This window comes from Quercus robur, chromosome 10 (genome assembly GCF_932294415.1).
Source record: "Quercus robur chromosome 10, dhQueRobu3.1, whole genome shotgun sequence".
Classification (NCBI taxonomy): domain Eukaryota; kingdom Viridiplantae; phylum Streptophyta; class Magnoliopsida; order Fagales; family Fagaceae; genus Quercus; species Quercus robur.
The window spans coordinates 15,374,461-15,382,858 of NC_065543.1; the positions used below are offsets into that span (position 1 = coordinate 15,374,461).

At 31.3% G+C, this 8,398-nt stretch overlaps 1 long non-coding RNA gene across 1 annotated transcript; it reads left to right on the forward strand.

Moving 5' to 3' along the window:
- The first annotated feature begins 381 nt into the window (after nucleotides 1-381).
- LOC126702361 (uncharacterized) lies at nucleotides 382-1,786 on the forward strand. Its single transcript, XR_007647734.1, has 2 exons — nucleotides 382-671; nucleotides 1,325-1,786. It is a non-coding gene; the product is annotated as an uncharacterized LOC126702361 (long non-coding RNA).
- Nucleotides 1,787-8,398: the final 6,612 nt, after the last annotated feature.

The window sequence follows — 8,398 nt, forward strand, 5'->3', positions numbered from 1 at the left end:
TTTTAATTTATATTAAATATATATATTTTAATTTATATTAAATATATATTTTGACTCTGACTAGTGACTAACCATTTGTCACTTTGTGACTTTGTAGTTTGTCCTTTGAGATACGCCTAAAAAAGAGAGAGATTTACTTGGCTGCAGCTTTTGCGTGGGGCAGTGGGCTTCCAGCCTTCCATCTTTTCATATTCAAACAATTCACTGATTTCAGTCATTCAGCTATTCAGTGATTCACAATTCAGCCATTCTAGATTTCAAAATTCAAACAAATGATCCTGCCTTACCTTTTTTAAACATAATATTTTAAAACCCATTAGATTAATCACCTATAATTAAACTAAATAAATATCTAATTAAACTAAAACTAATTAGAGTATAAAATTAAAAGATGAAAACCCTACCCTACAAACCCAGCCCACACGCTTCAGTTTCACTCTCACTTTCCACTCTCTCTCACGTTCATCAAAGTTCAGCCTACACTCCACATTCCTTTCACGCCAAATCACCCTCTGCCACCGCCTCCACACGCCACCCTCCTCACGTCGACTTGATCATCGGCTTCTCGTCTCAGTGATCTCATGGTGAGTCTCTGTTTTGATGCTCTTTTCTTCTGATGCTCTTTTCTCACGCTGGCTTGATCATCGGCTTCTCATCTCAGTGATCTCACGGTGAGTCTCTGTTTTGATGCTTTTTTCTTCTTTTCTTTTGATGATGCTTTTTTCTTCTTTTCTTTTAATGCATGATGATAAGTAAATAGGGGTTTTCAAACACGTTGAAAACATGACAAAAAACCACTTTTTTATTTATTCCATCCAGGGTGTATGCATGTGAATGATTTGAGGGTTTTTTTTTTTTTTTTTCTTTTGTTGAGCTAGTGAATGATTTGAGTTAGTGTAATTTAGTTTTATATAATGTTGATTTCGTACCCTCTCTGGCTCTCTCTGTTTTGGGTTTTAGGTTTTGAAAATAGTGAATCTCTGTTTTGTAGAAACAACATAAGATCAAGATGTTTATTTTTTCAAGTTTTAATGTTTTATATGCAAATAAAGTTACGGTTTTGAAAAAATTGATAACCATGTGCTTGGCTGCTTGTGCTAGTTGGTTTATTTATTAAAGTTAGCTTAGTTGATTGCTTTTGTCTCATGTGGTCATTGAAAATCTCGATAACCCTCTCTCTTTTTTGTATTTTGGATTTTGTTTAAAACTGAATCAATAAAGTTAGGGTTTTTAAAAAAAAAACCTAAATGTCTTGGATTCTTGGCATATTTATTGTTGTATTGTACAAGTGACTTTTATGTTTTTTTTCATTTTTTGTTTTTAGAACTCGTGAGTGATGTTGCATTAACGTCGGAACTTGGCATGTCCACACCAACACCGATTGAAGTTGATGGTTGACGGGTGGTATTGATGTTGATATGTACACTTTTTGATATGTATAGTTGTACACTTTTGATATGTACATTTTTTGCTATTAGACACTAGTAGACAGTGGCCTACATATATAGATGGGCTTTTATTTTGAGCTTTGATAGTGGCTGGCCTATACATAATACATAAAAAATATATGATACATTAGGCAATAGGCAATGACATATGGCCAATTTATTTTGAGTCTTTGCCCAAATATTAAATATGGACAGTGTATATGTTGACGTTGACATTGACATATAGCCAATTTATTTTGAGTCTTTGGCTATAATGCTATTATGTAGGTAACATATGGACAATATGTGGACATTGACATATTACTAATGAAGTAATGAAATATGCACTAGTTATTTTATTTTGACTTGTACAATTTATTTTTTAATCTTGTTTGTATTTGATGGGTGCTTGTAACAAGTTACAGAATAGTTTGAGGCATTGAGCACTAGAGCAATTTTTTGCTCTAGATTATTTCTGGACTTGTGAATCTATTTTGACAGGTTGTGCTTGTGCAAATGTATTGTGGACAGGTTATATCATGTTGACAGGTTATTTTTGGATTTATGAATATGTGATGTGTATTATGAGTATAATAGAAGCTCTAAAGAAGGTTATGAATTTATGATAGGTTGTGATTTATAAATCTGCTATATGTGTTGTATTTTTGGATTTATGAATTTGTAACAGGATTTTTTTTTTTTTTTTGTGAAGAATCTGCTATAATGTGTATTTCTAGATTTATGTTGAGCAAAAGAAAGTTATAAAAAATTTCAAATGAAAAGCAAGTTGTGATTTTTTTCTTGTTTGTAAAATGCATGTGTAAAAAGGCCCAAAAATGGCCAAAATAGGAAAGGCTCGAATCTGGGCCAAAAGGGCCAAAACAGAAAGCTAAAAAAGGCCCAAAGATGGCCATTGCCAAAATAGAGAAGGCCCAAATCTGGGCCACAACTGGTTCCTAACAAATGCCCAAAACAGATTTCTAAAAAAGACTTAATTAGAGCATAAAAGGGCCATAAAATAAGAGGCTAGAGGCCTGAATACTGCATTTTTTTTAAAAAAAAAAAACCAAACAGAAAATTTTTGAAAAAAAAAACTGAAGGCCCAATTGACCCAAACTCCAGGCCCAAAAACCGAGACCAACTGAAAAACCAACCGAAACTGATGGTTTTTCAACTATTTCGGTCGGTTTCGGTTGAGACTTTTAAAAACCAAAAATTTCGATTTCGGTTGGCCGGATAAAAAAAACCGACTGAACCGAACCGATTACAGCCCTAGTGACATGTCACTTTCTCATAAAATTAAAGGTAAGATGATATATTCAAAATATATGAATCATTAATAATGCATATAACTTACCATTAAGAAGAAATGTTAGGATACTTTTCCGTTTTCTTTTAATCAATTAAATAAATGTTTATTTATACATTCAGTTCATGTTTTCAAATAGTTACTAATCTTTCAAATATTTCAATTTAGTTCTAAACTTTTTAAGCATGTGAAAAGAAAATGTTCATGCCATCATCTGATGGATGGTAAAGTATGATGTGACAAACAAAATCACTAAAATTAAATATTTATACTAACATGGAGTCCTGGTGACAATCTATATCAATATATATTATATATAAAAGATGAGACGTAAAATTTAATATTATTATACTCATGTTGAGCCACCTTATCAGTTACGTTATACTTTTTATAAAAATAAAGTTGCTATATGATTTTTCTATTTTTTTTATATAAAATAAATAAATATAGTTCATAGACAAACTTGTTAATAAACCCCATTACTATTCAACATATTAATATTCATTTGTTTTAAATGCAAATATTTGACTATTCAGCTACCCATATTGATTTCAACTTTTCATTTTCTTCTTTCTAATTTCAAGTGATTGTTAAAATTAAATAATTCATTATCTTTTTAGTAGATATATGCACATGTTTGACTATTCATTACAAATATTACTATTCATTAAATGCAAATCTTTAACTATATTCAGCTACCCAAATTGATTTCAACCTTTAGTTTTCTTCTTTCTAATTTCAAGTAATTGTTAAAATTGAATATTTAAACTTTTCGTCTTCCTATTCTAAAATAAAAAAATAAATAAAAATAAAAACTCTTCTTCTCTTCCTCCAATCTTTCCTCTCTCTCTTTACCTCTTTATCTCCCTACTACTCTTTACTTTACCATTAAACTTCCTTCATCATTTCCTATTTCTTATATGTTCACTCTTCTTCTCCCTATCTTATTTTGTATAAATTTGATATCATTTATTCCATATTTTTTTTCACATAAAACTGTAAGTCTCTCTCTCTCTCTCTCTCTCTCTCTCTTTATTTTTTTTCTTTCTTATAACTCTAATTTAGGTTGATGGTTATTTTATTTTATTTATTTGTGTTGTATTTTTTAAATTTCCCATCATAAATCACTCTTATAGCTTTGGTTGAATTTTGGTTTGGGTTAATACGTAATTTTTTTTAATAAAAATTTGAGTTTATATCAAAACTATATATATATATATATATATATATATATATATGGCTACAAATTTGAATGTGTCTACCAATGGACTTCCACTTAACAGAGATGTATTCACAATGTTTTTAGCTTTATATACTTCTTTGGTATTGTGAATTTGAGAAAGAGAAAAGGGTAGGCAAAGAAACACTGAATCCAATTTTTGCTGGTTGTGCAATGCGTAAGGTCATTTTTTTATAATATACAATAAATTTCACAATATTTTTTCAATATATTCTTGTGATTGGTATATAATAAAAGTGATGTTAATAATGATATTAATCAAAATGATATTACACTAATTACAATATAGTATCTTAACAAATCATGTAAAAAGTTGGTGAAATTTGTTTTCCTTTGTGTAACATTGTTGATTTACAAATGGAGTCCCAACTGATCTTTCGGGGCATCAGTTGAGTGTCACATAATATCCTGACCATTGGGCCACATTTATAAAGGTGTTTTGCCTAAGTGGCCTCATGAGAATGAGATGAGGAACCTACTAGTGCCTTCTTGTTCATCTTATGTTTCAATGTTCTATCATTGCACTCATCAAAGATTGAAATGATGGTTACAGATACTTGCTTGGCTAGATCTAGAAGTGCATGCTCCACTCAATTTCTTGATGTTGGCTAGTCGGTAGTCTAGGAAAAACTTCTGGTATTGTGGGCTGTTGGACCAAGTTGAGTCTCAACTCTCAATAAATCTAAAATTTTGTTTACCCTTAATAGTTAATACCTTTGCTGGTAGACAAAGTTTATTTGTCTCTTTGCTTCTCTCTTAGAATTCAAACTAGTTGAAAAGCCTGCATATAACTTACCTTTAAGAAGAAATGTTAGGATACTTTTCCTTTTTCTTTTAATCAATTAAATAAATGTTTATTTATACATTTAGTTCATGTTTTCAAATAGTTACTAATCTTTTAAATATTTCAATTTAGTCCTAAACTTTTTAAGCATGTGTAAAAAAAATGTTCATGCCATCAACTGATGGATGGTAAAGTATGATGTGACAAACAAAATCACTAAAATTAAATATTTATACTAACGTAGAGCCCTGGTGACAATCTATATCAATATATATTATATATGAAAGATGAGACGTAGATTTTTTTTTTTTTTTTTTTTTTTGGAGAAACAAACACACACATACAAGGGAGAGGGAAAATGGTTTTAACACAAAAGCATACCACAACTCCACTCAATAGCCATAATAACTTTTAAGAGATGGTGGGGCAAGTTATACTACACACTACACACAACACACTCTCTTAAGCAATGTGAGACAATTTCCCTTTTTTTTTTTTTTTTAGAAACAAACACACACACACAAGGGAGAGGGAAAGGAGTTCTAACACAAAGGCACATGTTAAGCCACCTTATCAGCCACGTTATGCTTTTTATAAAAATAAAGTTCCTATTTGATTTTTATATTTTTTTATATATAATAATTAAATATAGTTCATGAACAAACTTGTTAATAAACTCCATTACTATTCAACATGTTACTATTCATTTGTTTTAGATGCAAATATTTGACTATTCAGCTACCCAAATTAATTTAAACTTTTCATTTTCTTCTTTCTAATTTCAAGTGATTGCTAAAATTGAATAATTCATTATCGATTTAGTAGATATATGCACATTTTTGACCATTCATTACAAATATTACTATTCATTAAATGCAAATGTTTAACTATATTTAGCTACCCAAATTGATTTCAACTTTTCGTTTTCTTCTTTCTAATTTCAAGTAATTGTTAAAATTGAGTATTTAAACTTTTTGTCTTCCTATTCTAAAATAAAAAAAATAAATAAAAACTCTTCTTCTCTTCCTCCAATCTTTCCTCTCTCTCTCTGTCTCTTTATCTCCCTACTACTCTTTACTTTATCATTAAACTTCCTTCATCATTTCCTATTTCTTATATGTTGACTCTTCTTCTCCCTATCTTATTTTGTATAAATTTGATATCATTTATTCCATTTAATCCATATTTTTTCCACACAAAAAATGTAACTCTCTCTCTCTCTCTCTCTCTCTCTCTCTCTCGATTTTTGTTCTTTCTTATAACTCTAATTTAGGTTGATTTTTTTTTTTTGGTGTTGTATTTTTTAAATTTCCCGTCACAAATCACTCTTATAGCTTTGGTTGAATTTTGATTTGGGTTAATACATAGTTTTTTTTTTTTTAATTCATAATGGTAATTCACAAAACTACTTCACTTGCATTCCAAAGAAAATCTCTACTAACTTCTTAGGTTTCAAAAACCAAATGGCAACCAAATATTGTCAAATTCAACAATTACCATAAACCTAATACAAAATTAACAAATTTTTAGCCAAATGGTTGACCCTAAAATTAGCCAATCGTTGTTGAGTTGTCCCCAACTCTTTGCTCGAGACATTTTCAATCGCCCAACATGGCAACCAAATGGGTAAGACTAAAATTGGAAAATAATTAAATAGGGGTATAGGCCTTTAAGGGACAAAAGGGGGGGGGGGGGGGGAGAGGGTGGTATTATATTTATGGGACTTCAATCAAAATTTTATTAGAACACATTTCATTTCCTCTAATTTTTCACAATTTTTGAGTGATTGAAAATTGGTTGATAAGAGAAAGGAATGAAACATCCCCAAACCTTTTTTTTTTGGGTTTAGAACATCCCTCCTATTGAACTTTGAAACAAGGTAATATAAATAATTGTTTTTAAAAAATTCTTTTATTTCCTCCTGTTCCTTTCTCCCAAATAAGCTGTAAAAAACAACATCAAAGAATGTAGGAAGTCAGTGTTCAAACAAACACATAAAAGGTTAAGTTATAAGAAAATTGAGTTTAGTTTATTAAGGAAAGAAATCAAAAGATGGCTTCACAAAAGAAACTTTAGGTATGTATTAAGAAAGTTGTTACCACCGTGCACCTTTGGTATGGTGGTCACTTCATAAGTATAAGTATTTGTGAGGTATGGGAGGCAAGAGCCAAGGTTCTTGTTTTCAAGAGGAAGTTTTACATACATATACACTTAGATTGAGTTAGAGTAGAATTTTTATCTTGTATAAAAAATATTTTAAAAAAATTAAAAAAGTTGTTTCAAATTAAAATAGAAGGAATTCATTTAAGAAGAATATTGCTTTAAAAATGGCAAATTTTGGAAAATCAAAATATCCTAAACAATTTCAATCATTTTAAATATTTTGATCCATAATAATTTTGAAGTAAATGCCTCTAGGTATGGCCTAGCCTTCTTGCATTTTTTTTTTCTTTCACAACCTACTAATTTTTGCTTAAGTAGATTAGAAAAATTTTCAAAGCATTCACTATTTGGTTGAGTAGACTACAAGGCTGGAAGGCCCACCACTTATCCTTTACAAGTGTAATGGTTCTTAGAGCATTCAATGTAGGAATGACATATGCCAGATATTGGTAGTATTTAGCATTTTAAGTCCTAAAACTCCCTAACAGCCGGTCTTGCAAAACCTTACTATTGCAAAAAAATTTGCAATTGTGCTACGGTGTGATTCTAAATGTAGAATCGCACTTAGCACAATTGTAAAACTAAATAATAGTTTTTTATTCAATCCTCTCTCTCTTTATTTTCTATGTTTTTCAATCCTCTTTCCTCCTTCAGTGATTCTCTCTCTCCTTCAGTCCTCTCTCCCTCACTCCAACTCTGTCTCTTCATCTCCCACTCCTTGTTTCTCTCGGTGTGTAGTGGTGGCCTGTTTGTGGTGGATCTCAGCATGGCAAGGTCACGATAGTGGTGTTTTTTTCTGCAAGGTCACGGCATGGTGAGATCGGTGGGTCGTGGCAAAGGTGGATGAGGTGTGGCAGATGTGGGTGCGGCATGGCAAATGTGGGTTGTGGTAGAGGTGGGTTTCTTTTGTGTAAATTTTGACTTGATTTTTTTTTTTTTGTGGGTTCATGGTGGTGGAGTTGGGGGTTGTTGTCGTGGTGGTGGAAGGGGTGGAGTTTTTATTATGGGTCATATGTGGGTTTATGGTGGTGAAGGTGGGGGGTTGCCGTGGTGATGGTGGTAGCGTGGCCATGAGTTTCGGTGGTTGAGGTTTCTGGGTTTCAATGGCCATGAGTTTGTGACTGGGGTTTCAAGAAAACAACATTATGGATGGGTATACTTAGAGGAAGCTTCTATATGTGCTTGAAGATGACTTTGTCTTTAAACTGATAAAAATCAGTTTTGGCACTGAGTTTGGAGATAAAAATCTGTTTGGGTATGTTCTTCAGGGTGGTAGTGATAGCAGGTGGTTGCAGAGGTGATTTGGGTTTCGGGTTTTTGTTTTTATTTGGGTTTTGGGATATATTATTTTATTGTGTAGAAATATTATTTTAATATGTTGTATAGGATGCTAGAGTATTGTAACATAGTATGGTATAATTAATAAAGTAGCTTTTTGAGATGATAAAATAGGATAGGATACAATTCTTGGATGG